The following is a 20,903-nucleotide window of genomic DNA, read 5'->3' on the forward strand; positions in this document are numbered from 1 at the left end:
ACTACTTCTCCTGAGTACGGCAATACCACATGTGTGGCACTTTTTTGCAGCCTAACTGCGCTAAGGGGCCCAAAGTCCAATGAGCACCTTTAGGCTTTACATGGGTGCTTACAAATTAGCACCCCCCACAATGCGAGGACAGTAAACACACCCCACAAATGACCCCATTTTGGAAAGTAGACACTTCAAGGTATTCAGAGAGGGGCATGGTGAGTCCGTGGCAGATTTCATTTTTTTTTTTGTCGAAAGTTAGAAGAAATAGAAACTTTTTTTTTTTGTCACAAAGTGTCATTTTCCGCTTACTTGTGACAAAAAATAATATCTTCTATGAACTCACTATGCCTCTCAGTGAATACTTTGGGATGTCTTCTTTCCAAAATGGGATCATTTGGGGGGTATTCATACTATCCTGGAATTCTAGCCCCTCATGAAACATGACAAGGGGTCAGAAAAGTCATAGATGCTTGAAAATGGGAAAATTCACTTTTTGCACCATAGTTTGTTAACGCTATAACTTTTACCCAAACCAATAAATATACACTGAATGGGTTTTTTTTTTTATCCAAAACATGTTTGTCCACATTTTTCGCGCTGCATGTATACAGAAATTTTACTTTATTTGAAAAATGTCAGCACAGAAAGTTAAAAAAAAATCATTTTTTTTGCCAAAATTCATGTCTTTTTTGATGAATATAATAAAAAGTAAAAATCGCAGGAGCAATCAAATAGCACCAAAAGAAAGCTTTATTAGTGACAAGAAAAGGAGCCAAAATTCATTTAGGTGGTAGGTTGTATGAGCGAGCAATAAACCGTGAAAGCTGCAGTGGTCTGAATGGAAAAAAAAGTGGCCGGTCCTTAAGGGGTAGAAAGCCCTAGGTCCTCAAGTGGTTAAAGGACAACCGAGGTGATGAGATAGACATGAGTAGGTACAGTGCCTAGCACACAAATAACTATGCTGTGTTCCTTTTTTTTCCATCAATGCCCGAATGGGTCAAACATCAGGTATGCAAGTGACAGTTTCTATCCGGGTAGGGACCTGGTAGGTCAGACTGTGTCAGACTATAGCATAAAGGTGAGCATACACGCACTACCGCCGACAACGACGGATCCGCGGGACCCTCCCGCTGGGCGAACGGTCAGCCGAAGGTAGCACGTGTGTATGCGCTGTCGGCGGACTGATAAGGCTGTTTCTGAACGATGCGCTGAGCAGATCGTTCAGAAACAGCCTTATCAGTCTGCCTGACAGACTGTACACACGCACTACTGTCGCTGGAACGTTCGCCCAGTGGGAGGGTCTAACGGACCAGTCGTTCATCGCGGTAGTGCGTGTGTACGCACCTTAACGGTCACTGCTAAGTAATTACAGCCGTAAAATACTTTCCTGTCAGTAAATGGCTTCCTGGAGCAGGAAAGAGATAGAAATGGTCAATATTTAATAGATTTGAGCTCTAGGATACTTCTTTTAAGGGGTCATTAAGCAGAGACAATGAAACAATAAAAACTTAAAAACTAGATTTAAATATAAAATAAAACTGTGGGATAGCTTAAAGAGAACCCGAGGTGTGTTTAAAGAATGTTATCTGCATACAGAGGCTGGATCTGCCTATACAGCCCAGCCTCTGTTGCTATCCCAAACCCCACTAAGGTCTCTCTGCACTCTGCAATCCCTCATAAATCACAGCCATGCTGTGAGGCTGTGTTTACATCTGTAGTGTCAGTCTCAGCTGCTCCCCCGCCTCCTGCATAGCTCCGGTCCCTGCTCCCGTCCCTTCCCTCCAATCAGCAGGGAGGGAAGGGATGCAGGCGGGGACCGGAGTTCTGCAGGAGGCGGGGAGAGCAGCAGACTGACACTATAGAGATAAACAGAGCCAGCTCTGACAAGCTGTTTGTCAGCAGCGTAGCTGTGATTTATGAGGGATTGCAGAGTGCAGGGGGACCTTAGGGGGGTTTGGGATAGCAACAGAGGCCGGGCTGTATAGGCAGATCCAGCCTCTGTATGCAGATAATATTCTTCAAACCCACCTCGGGTTCTCTTATAAAAATAAAAAAATAAAAAAGTCATTTTTAGTAGGAGGATAGATACAAATGTTTTTCTAATCCGTTTATTTTCACCTCGGATGTCCTTTAAGCAAGACTCCTCACTTACAGCCAGCTCATCCTGTATGTCTGACTGCCCTTTGATGCCTATAGAGATCTGTATATGGATGTACAAGTTCATTGCTGCAGCACTGTCTATGGTTTCATCTTACAATAGAAGCTTATCAAGAAGCATCAAACATAACCAACCTTTTGTCACAATTTGTAAAATACTGTTCATGTACAAAAGGGGCACACTCATCTTTCCCACAGATGGAAGATTGCACTAAAGTACCAATCTTTATTGTTACAATAACAGTCCGTAGACAGTGTAATTGTAGTTATTATCTCAGTAGCATTCATCCTTCACTCTCAATGGTATGTCACCATTTTACTGTGTGCTAAAACAATAGGTAGATGGTGTCACTAATTAGCTGCTGCTGTTGTGAATAGATCAGTGTCAGCCAGTCTGATTAAACAATGCAAGAAATTTCAGCGTTTGAAACGGACTGCTGTGCAAGGCTCTAATAGAGGCACAGCAGGAACGGACACATACGGGTTTCAAATCGATAAACCAGACAAAGACATAATCAGCGTTGCACAGACCGGATGAGAACCTAGTTTTACGAATCACAGGAGTTTTTTCCTCATAAAGGCACCTATAAATTACAAAAAAACGGTATGTACCGTATTGTATGGACTATAAGACGCTCCTGACCATAAGATTCACCTAGGTTTAGAGGACAGAACCAGGGGAAAAAAATGTATACTAAACCTGACGCATCCATGGTGAAGGGGCATCTTGTAGATTATGCCCCCTTTGTACCTCATGCTCCCTTCTCCTCTTGTGTCTAGTGTCCTCCTCTGTTCCCTTGTGTCCTCCCTGTGTCTGCCTCTGTCATCCTTCTGCCCCCCACTATGCCCCTTTGTGTCCTCCTTTATGCCCCTTTGTATCCCCCTGTGTCCCCCTTTTGTCCCAGTGTCCTCCTCTGCATGGGCACAGTATAGGGAGTCCCTGGCATTGCGGTGGGTTGGAGGTTTGTATTGGCAGGCGTTCACAAGTCAGGAACATTTGAACTATAAGACGCAGTGAGTCTAATAGTCCCAAAAATACAGTATATGCTAGGAGTAAACTAACCAATCAAAAACAGATATTTTGTGGAACACACACATGCATGCATATACATTATATTTCAGTGCATATTCTACAATGTATACACGAGGATATTTGATTTCAGTTGCCCATACACTTATTGATTTGAACCAATTTCCAACAAATTGTGAACAAACAAACTATAATAATGGTCGAAGCAGGTCGTTTCAGGGACAGCGCTCAGCGCTGAATCTGGGCACTGCTATAGCACTAATGCTATAGTGTGCACCCAACTCAATGGTAATTTGGGATTCCAGCAATTGCCGTACACCAAATTACTTCTCCCTCTGAGTTGCTACAACTTGGAGCGGAAACAGTATTTAACGCCGTCGAGAATTTGAGCGGCAGCAGGATGAGCCATCATTCAGCTCAACCTGCGCCCAGCTCACTGGCGATGTTATAATACATATGCAATAATTATACCTAGAGACACCAGCTATGAGCCATGGAATTATAATAATGGTACCTTTACACATGAGCTGTGAACCATGGAACTATAACAATGGTGCCTACAGACATCAGTCATGGACCAAGGAACTAGAATAGTGGTACTACAGACATCAGTTGTGAGCCATGGAACTATAAAAGTGGTACTTCAGATATAAGCTATGGACCATGAAACTAGAATAACGGTACCTAGAGACACCAGCTATAAACCATGGAACTGTAATAATGGTACTTCAGACATCAGCCATGAACCGTGGAACCATAATGATGGTACCTAGAAACATCAGCTGTAAACCCATTACTAGGTGCCAGAAGAATTAAACATTTGCCAACAATACAATTTGTGTTTGCCAGGAACTAGAAATGTCACACTTTGGTGAATTTTCAGTTTTATACTGCTAGGTAGCTACAGACACAAGTTGTGAACAATTCTATTTTGAATGCTACCTTCGAAATTTCAACAAATCCTTCAAAGCCACCACTTTGAACTCGCTTACCCATCTCTCTAATAACCATCACTGATTAACCACAATACCTTTTGACTACTCCGTACCCCCAAACCCCAAGAAGGTCCCCTTATCCTCATAATTGTGAAGTATGCAGGTTTGTCATCTGTACCTCTTTATTGTACAATGATGTAGAATAAGATTCTTCTTCCTAAATAAAAGAGAATACATAAACAGTGAGCTGTTCACTATGGTGCAAACATACCCACAAGTGGTCACTTAACTTATACAATGCAGGAGGCTGTGCTCAGTACATTATCATGGTGCTGAGGTCTGTAACGCTGACCTTGTTCATTACACTAAATAGGATAACCCATTTAAATGCCTATTGTCATGCAATATTGTGTTGCAATCAAAGCACCGTATCAGTGAGGACAGAGATTGCTTTACATGCTGCATACTGTTATGGCATATATTGTACTGCACACGTTAATCAAAATGCGAATGACCAAAAGTCTGTTCCTCTGGGTAACCTCTTCCACAGGTCTAGCTTAGCCCTGATCGCCGGTGCTCAATTCTCCCGTGGGTCACCACTCCACACAGCGCAATTTTCATCAATTTCATCAATAAGGAGAAGGCACTCAACTGGCTTTCAATTAATCGCTAAATGATTCTATAAACGCAAGTTTTGAAAGCCAGTTGAGTGCCTTCTCCTTATTGATGCAAAATGCGAATGAGCTAAGCAGTTTCAGGCAAATGGCTAAGCAGTGTATTAAAATAATGCAACAGAATGGGAACGTTTGTAACTAACAGCGTGTCAGTGGTTAACACATGATGCAGCTACTACCTGCAAACCCCCCCCCCCCCCCCCGACCCCCCCACGAAAATGCAGTGATCACCACAAGTGCTGGATGCCTGCACATACAGTAAATAGGTGCATCCTACAAGAAGTTTTGTGCACTGTGAGAAAGAGCCCAAACAATGCAGATGATCCAAAACCGTACCAAGGGCAGAAAGCTGACCAAAAGGAGGGACGCCAAAGTATCATGTCTATGGGCGCTTCTAAGGTGTATGCACAATGCCAAATTACTGTCGCCCACAGGGCTCGGGGATTTGATCCCACAGGTGACAAGATTGAGTACTGTACTGTTGCTATGGACGACAGAAGAGGGAAACCGGTAAGGTGAATAACAGAGCGGCTTCAAGCGGAAGGGGTTAGGGAGGGAAAATAATGCAGCGCAAAACGGAGTTGCTGTTCTTGGCCAAAACTCATGGCAACACATCTGGGCCCACCATATACACTCTAGATTCTTGGCAGAGATTGTCTACACAGGGTGCCTTAGCCGAGAACCCTCGTGTGAGTACGAGGCAACAATACAAGTACCCATATCCTTGAAAGCTTGCTCTGTCAACAGCTGGCTGGTAGATTATTTGGTAAATAACTAGGCAGCGCTAACTACTAAAATATTTAATGGTGTGATATTGCTCAATTACAGCATTAAGATCAAATCGATAGGACATAAAACTTTACTCACAAATAAATGACCATGCACCCATACATACACCAATCGCCTCCACAACCTACTGCAGTAGGAAAAATTGATAAAAATAAAATAACAAAAATAAAGTGCACTTTAGTAAAGTTAAAAATAGGAGCTAAAAGTCAATTGTTCCAATTGATATCAACATAGAAATATTGCAGCATAGATAGATCAAAGTGTCTTCAGTATAGATAAATCAGCATAGAGATCCTGCAGCATAAATAGATCAGCATAAATAGATCAAAGTGTCTTCAGTGTATACACCACATCTATCGCTTGTGTGTTGATGAAAGTACAATCCAATAATGTCCGTATTAGGGATAATCAGAAGTGTCCTCATAAGTTAGAAGTGTTTCACGGTAACGAGTAACATACGAAGTAGACCAGATGGAATGATAGGCGGAGCCGCTCAATCCCGTGCGTCCCGGCCGGTGACTGCACGGAAGAGACTCGGAACCACTGAAGTGTAGTAGACAGTGATGTCGGGCTGAGTTGCCCGGCTCCAGCGCGGGTGATACTACGTCCCTTAGTCGACCTCAGGAAACGTTCTCCCGGATCTCCGTGCTGTGGTGTGTAAAGTGAGACACACCTCCTTCCTCACTGGTAGTGACGTCACTGGAGGATTAGCCAATCGCTGACGCGTTTCGAAGGAAACGTCCTTCTTTCTCAAAGCTGGCTGTGGGTTGGAGGGGTCGGTCTTTTAAAGGGAACGTGACGTCACAAACCCTTTGATCTGAAATTATTCAAAGGCATATAGTTCTAAATCTTTATTCAGGCCAGCCGGCACAAGAGTATTCAAATTATAGATCCAGTTGGTTTCATGTCTAGACATTTCAAGAATGTAGTCTCCTCCTCTCCACGTTTTTTTCACCAGTTCTATTGCGCAAAATCTGGTCCCTTTCACCTTACAATTGTGTTGCTGTTTGTAGTGATCAGAAAGCGGGTGCTTTTTGTTTCCTTTTACAATATTAGCACAATGTTCCCCTAAACGTTCTTTAAGAGGACGTTTCGTCCTCCCCACATATTGTTTTTGACATAGGCAAATGATAACATAAATGACACCTTTGGTGTCACAATTCATAATATCCATAATGGAAAAAGTCTTATCTTCTGTAGTGGAGGCGATCTCACTCAAACGTCCAACAGGCATACATGATTCCCTACACATCCTACAGAATCCACAATTCTTAAAGTAACCCCTATTTGCATTCCCCCTAACTTCTTTTACTGTGGGAGCCATAATATTACCTAAATTGCGTGATGATCCAAAACCGTACCAAGGGCAGATAGCTGACCAAAAGGAGGGACGCCAAAGTATCACGTCTATGGGCGCTTCTAAGGTGTATGCACAATGCCAAATTACAGTCGCCCACAGGGATCGGGGATTTGATCCCACAGGTGACAGGGTTAAGTACTGTACTGTTGCTATGGACGACAGAAGAGGGAAACCGGTAAGGTGAACAACAGAGCGGCTTCAAGCGGAAGGGGTTAGGGAGGGAAAATAATGCAGCGCAAAATGGAGTTGCTGTTCTTGGCCAAAACTCATGGCAACACATCTGGGCCCACCATATACACTCTAGATTCTTGGCAGAGATTGTCTACACAGGGTGCCTTAGCCGAGAACCCTCTTGTGTGAGTATGAGGCAACAATACAAGTACCCATATCCTTAAAAGCTTGCTCTGTCAACAGCTGGCTGGTAGATTATTTGGAAACTGCCATTCAACAAATTCCTAGTTTTAGGATTAAATACCAAAGTCAGCTGTGCCTCTAAGACCAGAGCTATAAGCCAGGCAGATGTTGGGTGATGCAGAAACCGTATATGGAAGCTTCATCAATCACTCAACTCATTTGCATCTCAGGTTCAAAAAGCCAATTTATCAAGACAGGTGCAAAAACAAAAAAGCAAAAACAGCTGTTGCCTGAAACAGCTAATGAAATCTCAGATTTGATAAGGGAGAGGTCTGTCTCTTGGTTCAACCGGTTTAAATCCCAGCAGGGCACTATCTGTACAGAGTTTGTATGTTTTCTCTGTGTTTGAGTGGATTTCCTCTGGGCACTCCAGTTTCCTCCCACATCCCAAAAATATACAGATAAATTAACTAGCTTCCCCCTAAAGTGGCCGTATACTAAGAGACACTACACGATACATACACTACATTGTCCTATGTATGTATCTTGTAATGACTACAAGATACATACATAGGACATATGACTATGGTAAGGATTAGATTGCGAGACCCTCTGAGGGACAGTCAAGTGACAAGACAATATACTCTACACACAATGGAAGAGGTCAGCAATATAGAAAACCAAAATTAGCTTACCTGGTAATGCTGTTTTTAATAACCCTCCAGGACAGGTGCTTACATATGAGATTAGGCCCCGCCCCCAACAGGAAACACAAAGAACTAGCTCTCTATAAGTTCCACCTCTAACCTCTACCTGCCAGTATGTTCCAATTAACTGTTCCGATAGGTTATTCTACTTCACACATTACCTAAATATCCGTTTATAGTTAACAAAACCTTTTTATGACCACATGTTTACACATCAAATTATTTACATGCAACCATAAGTTTCTAGGGTGGGTCACCTGTCCTGGAGGGTTATTAAAAACAGCATTACCAGGTAAGCTAATTTTGGTTTTTTCAAATAACCCTCCAGGACAGGTGCTTACATATGAGATGATATGCAATAAATAACACTAACCTTAGGGAGGGATCACAGCCTGAAGAACCTTTCTTCCAAAAGTCTGTTCCTCTGCCGATAATAGATCCAACCTGTAGTGTTTGATGAAGGTGTTCACCGTCTTCCAGGTGGCCGCCTTGCAGATTTCGGTTGCCGTCGCTCCAGCTCTGTAAGCCCAGGAAGTTGCAACTGACCTAGCCGAATGTGCTGTTACTTCTCTTGGACCTGGAACTCCCTTAAGCCTATATGCTTCCTTAATGCAGGATCTGATCCATCTTGCTATAGAGGCCTTAGACATGCTTTTTCCCTTTGCTGCTCCAGAAAAATTCACAAATAATGCCGTAGATTTTCTAAACTCCTTTACTCTGTCTAAATAAAATAGCAAACATCTCCTGACATCTAGTTTATGCCATTTAATTTCCCTTGGATCTGTTGCGTTTTTACAAAAGGATGGCAATACAATCTCTTGCATCCTATTGGACAGGGTAGCAACCTTTGGCAAGAATTCACTCGTCGTCTTCAGGACTACCCTATCGTGAAAAATTAAACAAAAAGGTTCAACCGAGCTTAGTGCCTCCAGTTCGCTTATCCTCCTTGCTGAGGTCACTGCTACCAAAAAAACTGTTTTCATTGTTAATAATCGTAATGAAATTTCATTTAATGGCTCAAAGTCCTCACTCATTAAGACGTTTAGAACTAAAGTTAAATCCCATCTTGGGTATGAACGTTTCATTACTGGCCTAGAACGTTCTACCGATTTCAGAAATCTAATAACTAAGGGTTCTAAGGCTAACCGCCTATTAAGAAAAACTGAAAGGGCTGCAATCTGCACTTTCAAAGTACTTAATGCCAGTCTCTTGTCGACTCCATCCTGCAAAAATTCTAATACTGAGGCCAGTCTGTTGGATTTCAGACCTGATTGCTCTTTCCAATTACAAAAGGTCTTCCAATACTTTAAGTAGATTGCCCTCGTAACGCTTTTCCTACAGTTCAGTATCGTTCTTGTTACTCTGTCAGAAAATCCTCTTCTTTTTAAGATTTGCCCCTCAGAAACCACGCTGTCAGCTGAAGATTGGGAATCTGAGTCCACTCGTCTTCTCTTTTGAGGAGGCTGTGTCTGTCTCTCAATTGGATCGGTTTGTCCACCAACATTGATTTTATCATTGGGAACCAGACTCGTTTTGGCCAATTGGGTGCAATCAGTATCATATACATTGTAGTTGATCTTAGCTTTTGTAATACTACTGATAATAGAGGGATTGGCGGGAAGGCATAGGCGATCTGAAAATCCCATGTCTGAGCCAAGGCATCTACTCCTAAAGCTCCTTTTGGATCTAGGGAAAAAAAGTGGTCGCAGTGTGTGTTCTTCCAGTTGGCAAACAGATCTACTTGAGGACAACCCCACTTCTGTGTCAACTCCCTGAACACTCTTGGGTTTAGGCTTAGCTCTGAATTTGACAATCTTTTTCTGCTTAATAGATCCGCCATAGTATTCAGTGACCCCTTCAGATGAACTGCTGCAATCGATTGAAGGTTCTGTTCTGCCCAATCTAATATCTGTAGTACTAGGTTTAGAAGCTGTTCTGACCTCGTACCTCCTTGTTTGTTCAAATACATCACTACTGTGATGTTGTCTGACCTGACTTGGAGATGGTGGCCTCTTATCTTGTCGGCCGCCTGTATCAGTGCCTCCTTTACTGCTAGCAATTCTCGAAAGTTTGACGAGTGAGTCATTACTTCTTTCGACCAAGTACCCTGTAAATAAATGCCTTCTATATGAGCCCCCCAACCTCTCAGGCTGGCATCTGTCGTTAATACCCTCGTTATCGGATATCTCCATAAACGACCCTGTATCAGTCTGTCCTCCTGGACCCACCAATCTAGGCTCTGCTTTATCTCTGCTGGCATACAAAGGGTCTGATCTATGGCCGTTTGAACTCCTCTCCAATTCTGCAGAAGCCATTGCTGTATGTGTCTTATGTGCCTCAGTGCCCAGTATACTGATGGAGCTGTGGAGGTTAAAAATCCTATCAACCTCATTACTTGTCTTACTGTTGTGACTGTTTCCCTCTGGTATTGCTGTACCATTGTCTGGAGTTTCATTATCTTGTCCTGTGGAAGATATAATTTTTGAGACACTGAATCCACCCTGAACCCCAGGAATTGAATCTGCTGTGTTGGAATGAGGTAGGATTTCTGAAAATTCACTAGCCAACCTGTCCGCTCTAGGAGTTCTATCACCAACTTCTTGTGGTTTTCCAGTGCTTGAATACTGTCGGCTAGTACTAACAAATCGTCCAGGTATGGGATTACAAGAATGCCCCTGAGGTGTAGAGCCCCCACAATTTCTGCCATTACTTTTGTGAAAATTCTGGGTGCTGAAGAGATTCCGAATGGAAGACCGCAAAATTGAAAATGTTCTGGACCTGAACTCGTCTTTATACTGAATCGAAGGAAAAACTTGAGATTCTTTCCTTATTGGGATATGCCAATAAGCATCTGTTAAATCGATATTGATCATAAAACAATCTGGGAACAGTAGGTTTCGCATCGTAAATACTGTCTCCATTCGGAATCTCTCGTATTTTATATATGGATTCAGAGGTTTGAGGTTTAATATCAAACGATATTTCCCTGTGGGCTTCTTCACCAAAAAGACTCTGGAGTAGAATCCCCTTTCTTCCTGATCTACTGGAACTCTGCAGACCACGTCTCTTGCGAGCATATCCTGCACTATCTGTAACATCGCTCTCTTTTCCTCTGGCACTCTTGGGGCCTGAGTAATTACAAATCGATTGGGAGGAGGTTTTGAAAATTGGATCTTGTATCCATTTTCTACTAGATCTAAAATAAATTTGTTTTTTGTTATTTCTTTCCAACCTAGTAGGAACTTTTTTAACCTGCCTCCCACCTTGTTGGCGTCATGGTCTGTCCTTATTTTCCGTTGATCTGAACAACGGATTTCTTTTGGTAAAACCTCTATTGCCTGCCCAAGGCTTACGCCTCTGCTGTTCCTTACCCTGTGCCTGTCTTTTACGAAAAAACGGCTTCTTTTTTGGCTCAAACTTTCTCTTTTTAGGAAAGGTTGTCTTTTTGCTGGCTGTACGCTCTAATACCTCCTGGAGCTGTGGACCAAATAATAAATCTCCTGAGAAGGGAAGACTACATGCCCTGGCTTTTGATGTCTGACTCCCATCCCAAGTTTTTAACCATAGATTCCTACGTGCATTATTTATTAGTGCCGTGGATCTTGCTGTTACTCTTAGTGATTCTGAGGCTGCATCAATCACATAATCATTACCACCCTCAACCACCTCAATGGCTTCAAGAATATCTTTCTTAGGTGCATCTTCGTCAACCAATCTTTTAATCCTTTCCAACCATACAGACATAGTGCGGGATACACAGGTCGTTGCTGCGGCTGGTTTGAAGTTGGTCGCACAAGCTGACCAAGCCTTTTTAAGTGAAAATTCAATTCTCTTATCCCCTGGATCCTTAAGTCTACCAAAATCCTCGAAAGCTAACTCATTATCTTTCTCGACTTGGCTAAAAGCTGCGTCAAGCTTGGGACATGACTCCCATAACTTCGCATCCTCTTCCGCAAACGGAAAACGTCTCTTAAATCCCTTTGAAATAAATAATCTTTTCTCAGGATCTTTCCATTGTAATGTAATTAAATTCTTCATAGAATTATGCAAAGGAAAACAAAGTTGCTCTGATGGTTCCATTCCCATATACAATTTGTCATGCAAGGATTTTTCTGACGTCTTTTTCTGTGGTATATCTAGCGTTGAATAAATTGCCTTAAGCAGCTCTTCTGTCTCTTCTGAGGCAAATTTAAACTTTGATGCCTTATTTGCATCTTCAGTCTCCTCATGTTCAGACAATTCCTCAGAAGACACAGAGTATGGTTCACCCGTTTCGTGGTGACTCTCTTGCTCTTCTTCTGATGAATAAATAATTCTAGGGGATTTACTTGTGGCTTTTTTAGGTTTAACTACCTGCTCAGGCTGCCGCCCTTGTGCAGAGGTGGTAGGTAGACTTTCTCTAAATGCCTTAAAGGTCTCAACCATTTCTTGGCGCATTGTAAACATAAAGTCTTTACAAGAGGCTGTATTATCTTCATTAATGATACTTGAAATACATTTCTGACAGGATGCTTTTGGCCAGTGCAGTTGTAAGGGTTTATTACAGAGAATGCAACTCCTGGGCCTTTCAGAGCTATCAGACTCCATAGCATCCTAAGGGAAACATACAAAATAACCCCATCAATATGTTAAACAGCCACCTTACTCTATATCAACATGATTGAATAATATGAGCGGCCTGGATCCTAATTCAATTCGTATAATAGCCTAAACAAAGTCTAATTTGCATCAGGACAATTGCACTGACAGCCATTCCCTGTGCATATCCAATATACAAATATATCAGTAATTGCCAACATCCCATAATCACCTGATATAACTTAGATGCTTTTAATTGGTTTAACAAAAACACCATATGCATTAGGATGATTTAAACTGAATAGTAATCACCTAATATCCACCTTAATCACATATAAATTTTTATGTTGGGACCATAAATAATGCCGATGTAAATTTAGCATATACTATATCCTATATTAACCATCTAAGCATCTGTTTAATACAATATCAGACCTCTGAGATCAGACTGCGGGATAGGTAAACATTAACTTTCCCCCCTTAGCAGACCTCAATCAGACAGCGGCTACTAACATCAGACCTTGCAGATCAGACGGGCGAATGTCCTCCGACGTAGCCTCCACTTACCTGATCTGCTGTCTTCTGCTTTGCGTCCATCTCCTCCTACACACAAACGCATGTGGGGATGGACGCCGCGGCCTCTAAGCAGGCACCCAACCCGGAACCGGAAATACGTCACCGTAAGGGCGGAAGTTTCGCATAGCCAGCGTTACTGCCCTCGCTTCCGCCTGGACACGCTGCCACACTCCCGCACACTCCAGAAGCCACCATTCCGCCTCCGCATGGCGCCAGCTTCCTCCGTTGGGTGTATGGCCTCCGCCTTAGCTGCCTCCGCTGCCGCTCCCCTGGTCACCACTGCACCTGCCGGCCATCCCAGGAGAATCCACCACCCGGTGGATAAGGTAAACCTCATCATTCCACCTGGACCAGGCTACCCTTTACTAGTTCCTAATGGCCTCAGCACTGCCTGGCTGCTGACCACCTCTCCTAGCCAGAGAGCTAGGTGTTCCCCGGAACAGGAAACACAAAGAACTGGCAGGTAGAGGTTAGAGGTGGAACTTATAGAGAGCTAGTTCTTTGTGTTTCCTGTTGGGGCGGGGCCTAATCTCATATGTAAGCACCTGTCCTGGAGGGTTATTTGAAAAATACTAAGTAATAATAATATTAAAAATATTATGAGCCTCTTTATATGTCTGACCAGAAAAAAAATTAACAGTGTACAGATTTCAGATTAGAAAAAGAATGCAGACTAAACTGGCAAGGTAATTTTTAATGATGTTAAACCGCACCACAATGTGAGCCATTGGATTTCTACGTAAAACTGTCCATGGCGTGGTAAAATGTCACCACACAACAGGTTAGATGGAAAGTCAGGAAGAGCAGGTCTCAGGCAGAGAGCTGTCAGTCTGCGCCCCAGTCTCCAAGCATCACAGCTAGGTGGTCACTGTGGGGAGGAAGTACTCGCCAGTTACTGGAATCCCTGCAATTACACTGATGGGCACAGATGGCCTGGAGCAGTGCACAGCTAACACACATTGGAATGCCATGAACTGTGAAGCCACAAGGGACAGCATGGGAGGGGGCATGCTGAGGTTATGTAAAGGACAGGCAGAGACAGCGATGAGGTCAGGATAACAGAGCAGATACTGTAAAATACTGGAATAAAAGTGAGCTGTTTTAGTGGTTTGGAACAGCGGTGGAACTTAGAAAGTCATTAGAAGTATTCTTGCATTGATTTGACTGCAGTTATTGTACTTGTGAATTTCTCACATAATTAGCAGCATCTTCTGGCTATGTAATGGCAGACACCTCATTGTGTGCCAGGCACTGAGACAATTGCTGTGCCTTCCTTGTGATGCTGCACCGCTGGTATCGCCACAATCTTTTCCTCTCAATGAGGTAAACCTTCTGTTCACTTTCCTCTGTAATCACCTTGCTACCGTCTGTATGATCCAACCTAATACAATAACACAAGGCAATTCCCCAATCTAGACTAGCACCGGACATATTTAAGGGCTGGTTCATCCTGAACCAGCAGCCCGGCGCCTGAACCAGCAGCCCGGCGCCTCGCTCAAATGCTTTTATGCTAGCAAGTAGAAAAACATTCAGCAACCCTTAGCAGTGCTTTCAGCCATTTGGCAAATTATTGCGTTTTGACCCCCACAGAGGAACACAGAAGTGATCATGGGTGCTACATGGAAGGTTTTTTATATATATATATATATATATATATATATATATATATATATATATATATATATATATATATATATATATATATATATATATATATATATATATATATATATATATATATATATATAGTACAGCCACTTCGTCTCCTCATTAGTAGATTAACACATAGCTTTCAGTTGAACCCTAATAAGACGCTGTTGCTCAACCTACAGCTGTCTACCCCAATAGCACCATCTAAAGGTTGGAAGGTGCAATCACAGTACAGATAGGACACAAAAATTGCAAAGAAAATTGCCTAAGCTGCTCAGGTCATCAATTCTAGCCACAGTTTGCACTATGACCAAATAGGGTAGGCAAGGAGACTAAAGGTCTTATAGGATTATTAGTTTAAAAGTACTCCTATCGTTTAAGGTGATGATCAAATAAAGTGCAAATAATGGTCACACGTTGGGAATATCATACGCCAGCCCAATTCTATAAAAATACCCTTTACTTTTCTTGCATTTTCCTTCAAAAGTCATGATTCATTGATCAATACGTTTCAATTCAGCCTGAGTAATTTCAATGTGTCTCTATACAACACTGTCTGAGGATTGTAATGTATTTAATTTAATGTAGGTCATCCTATAGCCAACAAAATAGGCCATTTCAGTTTGATATCTTTTGGTATTCCATTAATAATAATACTTCTCTGTTCAAATTATACAAATGAAACATCCAGAAATAGTGTGTGCAGAATTCATGTACATTGTATGTCGCCTGTACATATACAAGGATTTGTTGGAATCCTTAGCAGAATTCTTCTTACTACTAATGATTATTCCTATAAGGCCTCTTGCACACTACATGCGATTCTGATACAGATTTACGATTTTGATGCAATTTTTAATTGTTACTGCATGCTGAATTTTTCTTTTGATAGCATCCAGGGAAAATTGCAAATCGGGCTTGCAGCGTGCAGGGGGCCTTATTCTGATTGCTGTGATCTCTAAAACACAGTGACAGCGATGCCTTGGCGCCTGTTGCTAGGTCATCCGCTGATATGGAAGCTCAAAGTCGGGAAACATTTCAGAAAAGTGAAACCTTTTCTTTATATCAGTAACACCTGTGACATAATCCCCTATATACATTTATCACTGTGTTGTATAGAACATTGCAGGATGAAATCTTAGAGTGAAGTAGAACATTTTTCCAGATCTTATGCCTAGTACACCATACAATTTTCTGTTCGATTTTTCTGTTAAGGTACGTACACACGTTGGATTTTTCCAAACGACCGGTCATATGGACGTCTGACCGACCGGTCATTTGGACGTCAAATCAGGCGTGTGTACAAACGGTCGTTCAGTTGATCAGACTGGATTTGACCGATCCGAGTAGCGGATCCATCAAAACCAGTCTTATCAGCTGAACGACCGTTTGTACACACGCTTAGACGTCCAAACGACTGGTCTTTTGGAAAAATCTGAGGTGTGCACGCACCTTAAAGGGGCCCATACACTTAATGATTTTCCTGCCGATATACAGCAGATTCGAATCTGGTGTGAAATCGTTTCGCAAACGCTGACCGAACAATTGATTTCCATCCGAAATTAATTGTTCCCGTCGATCTGTCCGTGCAGAAGATTTCGCTCGATCGCCGGCGGGTCGGTAGTGCGTCGATAGCGGCGTTCGAATGTCTGACGACCGATGCTAGCGGCAATACATTGCCTGCTCAGGCCGGCGCGTGTCCCTGCCGGAATAGATCCAGTGGCTCAATTACACGGTACAAAACATACCGTGTATTCCTAGCATAATGCTGGGCATACATGGCTCGATTTTGTCACTCGATTCTCCCACTCGATCGTTTTGTGTCTCGATTCCACAGTCAATTCCCTTATCTTCCGCTCATTTTTCTTCTCTTTTTTCCATTCACTTCAACCCGGAATCGAGCGGCGAAACGATCGGGCAGGGGATCTGACATGTTGGAAATTATCTATCGAGCTATCTTAATGGCTCAAAATTGAGCCGTGTACTCCCAGCATAACGGAAAATCGAACAGAAAATGGTATAATGTGTACCTAGCATTACACGGTCACCTATAAACCTTTCATTGTGCTATCTGATTAACTGAATGATACATTTGGCATAACATATTCCCGATAGTTACTGTAGATATTGGTAATAGAAAAATACAGATATTCTATTATGTGCATGGATATCTCCCAACACTTGGCCCTCTCTCCTCACGTAGAATACCGGTATCTAGCCATACATCGGTTTCTGCTATAGAAATACGGCTGATTCGATCACTCTGATCGAATCGGCTAGAAATCAATGCATATGATTAAAAGAGAAAATGTGAACACCGGCACTACAAGATGGTCGCTGGACGTGGAGGGAGTGGAGGAATGGGACATTAAGCATTCCCTTTCACCTGGGAATCACACTTCGTGCTCAGGATGTAATATGCTAGATTGCAATTTGACCATAAAGAACAAAGATCCGCACTGCAGGAGAATTGTGTGTTTAATCAGAGTCCAGAAGTCACAAAAACATTCAAAATTATGTGCAAAGTTCTGCAAAATTCAAGTAGGGAACTGTTGAGGCATTGCCTGCCAAACATACATGACTGCGTGCAGCAGATGAGTCCTACCCTGGGTGTGGTAGATGGCGATTGGTGCAGGTCAAAAAATGGGGTGCTACAGGAACCCAAGGTGAGAGGATACAGAGACTGACAGATTTATTTACTTTTAAACAATCCAAGCTGCCTGTCCCCTGATCCTGTGTCTAATACTTTTAGCCAAAGTCCCTGAACAAGTATGCAGATCCGGTGCTTGGACTCGAAGTCAGAAGATCAACAGGATTGCCAGGCAAGTGGTATTGTTTAAAAGGAAATAAACATCCATATGCCTCTCACCTCAGGTTCCCTATACCAGCATTGTCTATCGATAAATTACGATGTTGTCTATAGCCCAAAATAATGGGATGACAGCGACCCCTTGACGTGTTTCTGCCTGGACAGAGCCAATGAATGGAGATAGGTCATCTATTCCACCACTGAATGCAAATGGGTTGTCAACTCCTGTTGTAGCTCAATCCTCGTCCCCAGGAGAGCTTTACAATGCTGGTGCACCCCTCCAAGAAGGTTCACCACCCCAGCACCATAATGTATACTATAATATATAGATGGAGGCATTCCACAGGCTGGAACTTGCATTCACGTTTAATAGCAATGTCAGCACACTACATGTTTCGGGCTCAGCCCTTCATCATCAAACATGAACACAGGTTCCGGCCTGTGGAGTGCCTCCTACTATATACTATAGTTCTCTATTCCACCACCACCGGCACCTACGTGGAGAAAATCCATTGGATCAAGCTTTAGCAAGACCTGGAATAGAGTCAGATCCACTTTTTTTTGCCGTGCAGACCACCAGACAGATAAGCACAGAGTCCACATACGTGCTCTGAAGGTAATGGACTGCATTGGTAGGTACTTATGAACAATTACAGGAGTGAGTTCAGGGTGGGTGTCCCGTTAATCATGAAATTCACTAACAAGACTTTCAACAAGCAGAAGACAGGACCATATCATGGAGCATGTGCCCTTTATAAAGTACCACTACCTAGACAGCTTAAAGCAGCTGTCTTTGTGGTAGCATTGATGTGTTCGGGTTCTTAGAATTCAGAAACCTTTTTCCGAATTCTTAAGATCAGAACCTGCATGGGGACAGTGACAGGGGTTGTTAATTTATCCATATTGCCACCTCTGGCCCCTGCGTTCTACGTCACTCCAAAACTTCCTTCTTCCAAATTTGAAGCAGGAAGTAGACAAGACACACAAGACAAATAACATTTATATTGCGCTTTTCTCCTTGCGGACTCAAAGCGCCAGAGCAGAGCAGCAGCCACTAGGGCGCGCTCTATTGGCATTAGCAGTGTAAGGGAGACTTGCCAAAGGTCTCCTACTGAATTAGTGCTGGCTTACTGAACAGGCAGAGCCGAGATTCGAACCCAGGTCTCCTGTGTCAGAGGCAGAGCCCTTAACCATTACACCATCAGCCAACTACGATAAGTAACAAAGAGCTCAAAGGACACATGGAATGCAGTGGCCAGAAGCAGCGATAGAGGCATAGTCGGAATTGTATGCGTTACATACTCAATGAAGGTCACCGTGTTGACCGATAGGGTAACAAGGGGAACAAGCGCTATACAGACACACGGTTTGGCTAGAGCTGTAGCTGAACAGCATGTGGGGGTTGTGGGTTGGACACAATCTCAGCGCGAGTGGGTTAAAGAGTAACTGTCAGGCATAAAGTCAAAAATCAATTCTTTATTTTTATCTGGCAAACAAGTAATACGGATGCTAACCAGGCAATCCAAAAGTTTAAATCTCTATTACTTTTCTTGTTTATAAATGATCATTCCCCAGTTTACCCGACTCTTATTTGGTACGTTGCCGCACAAAGGAAGTTGCAGGAAATGCTGGGTTGTCTTTTTTTTGCTTCGTTATTTCCCCTCAGACTTAACTAATGCACAGAAGCAAAAAAGGACAACCCAGCATGCCCTGCAACTTCCTTTTTGCGGCAACGTACCAAATAAGAGTCAGGTAAACTGGGGAATGATCATTTATAAACAAGAAAAGTAATAGAGATTTTAACTTTTGGATTGCCTGATTAGCATCCTTAATACATGTTTACCAGATAAAAATAAAGAATTGATTTTTGATATTATGCCCGACAGTTACACTTTAAGTAAGAAAGAGGTGTGTTTGTTCATTACCACTAGCGATCCAGCAAGATGGATTACTAAACGTTGTGGGAAAGCCGTACTGTACTTTCCAGTAAGGTCAAGCTGAACGATCAGCTGGACTTTGTCTGGCGTGTGTACAAACCATCCTTGAACTGCCTTGTGGGGATGCCTAACCAAATTGGTCTTCCTCAGGGCCTTCAGTGCAATGCTAACAAAACACAAATTCTCAACTAAACATTGAATAGGGATTTAAACAAAGCAAACCAGTATCACTGTCTGCTTTTCATTCTTATCTCTAGAACTATAGCAAAAGGAAAGGGTCTTGAAATATGTTGAGCCAACAGAGGTCAGTGGTCTTTGTCTCCCAATCCAATAAACCTTAAATCATTACCTGATTCTCCCCAAACAATGTTTGGATTAGTCACTTTATTTAATGTCAATATGTACGGAAATGTCAATATTGTACTGAGAGTCAATTGTTTTGATCAGATTTGACTGCATTTGCACTGAGATAGCGGAACAACAACACACAATCACTCTCCAGTCCTGGCCCCACAGTGCAGCTACTGATCTGCTGGACAACTAGCACCTTCTGACTGGGATTTAAAGTGGACCTGAACTCTTGAACAGGACAAAAGGAAACCACAGAGCAATGCACCCTGTATGTGTTTAGGGAACTTAGCCTGTCTATCCCCCCCATCATCTGTGACTAATCATAAATTGTAATTTAATCTCTCAACTGTTTCAGCTGACTGCGATGGCAGAGCAGCTAATTTATAAACACAGGATGTTAACAATATGTCTGCTTCCACGAAAGCAGGAAGTAGACACTTCAGATTTATTGCAAGATTTGTATCAGCTGTAACAAAAATGTTTTTCCTTTAAAGGTTATTATGCTGTTACTTATCTTTTTAGAGCAGAGAGGAAGTTCTCAGTTCAGATCAGCTTTAATGCAGCCCGATGGCAGCATTTGTAACCACACGTCGGTGCTCGGCACATTGTACAGGTACATGCCAGTTAAAAAAAAAAAAAACAAAAAAAAAAAAAACACCTGAGTGTGGATGCTGCCTCATTCAGATGTACAGCCACAGGATGGATGGTACTCTATGCCCCCCCTCCCCCCCAAGAGCTTGCAGGTACACTGGAGCAACTGTCAGGTGAAGGATGACAGTGCCTGTTAGCTGCCTATGTGAAAAAGGCTGGAGATTGGGACTTGATGCCTCAGGCAACACTTTGGGACAGAGTTCTGTACAGGCGTGTCGCTAGCATGTGTTGTGGTGAAGGGGTGTGTAAAGGAACGGTGCACGATGGAGCAGCACGGAGCAGCACAGAGCAGGAGGGTTAGGGAGTAGAAAACAGACTTTCATCCTGCACCTAGATGAATGCTTCCCATAC

The 20,903-nt window shown here is 42.7% G+C and overlaps 1 protein-coding gene across 5 annotated transcripts in view; it reads right to left on the reverse strand.

The window, feature by feature from the left end:
• Positions 1-20,903, reverse strand: part of MARCHF8 (membrane associated ring-CH-type finger 8) — a 355,638-nt gene that overhangs the window by 86,535 nt on the left and 248,200 nt on the right. Inside the window, exon 1 of one of the 5 annotated variants that reach the window (XR_011024469.1) lies at positions 8,374-11,109. The exons of the other annotated variants lie outside the window; for them this stretch is intronic. The gene's annotated coding sequence lies outside the window, so the exon portion shown is untranslated. Of the gene's footprint in view, positions 1-8,373; positions 11,110-20,903 lie in introns of those variants that run through there. 5 annotated transcript variants of the gene reach the window in all.

The sequence above is a fragment of the Hyperolius riggenbachi genome, chromosome 10, assembly GCF_040937935.1.
Source record: "Hyperolius riggenbachi isolate aHypRig1 chromosome 10, aHypRig1.pri, whole genome shotgun sequence".
NCBI classification, from domain to species: domain Eukaryota; kingdom Metazoa; phylum Chordata; class Amphibia; order Anura; family Hyperoliidae; genus Hyperolius; species Hyperolius riggenbachi.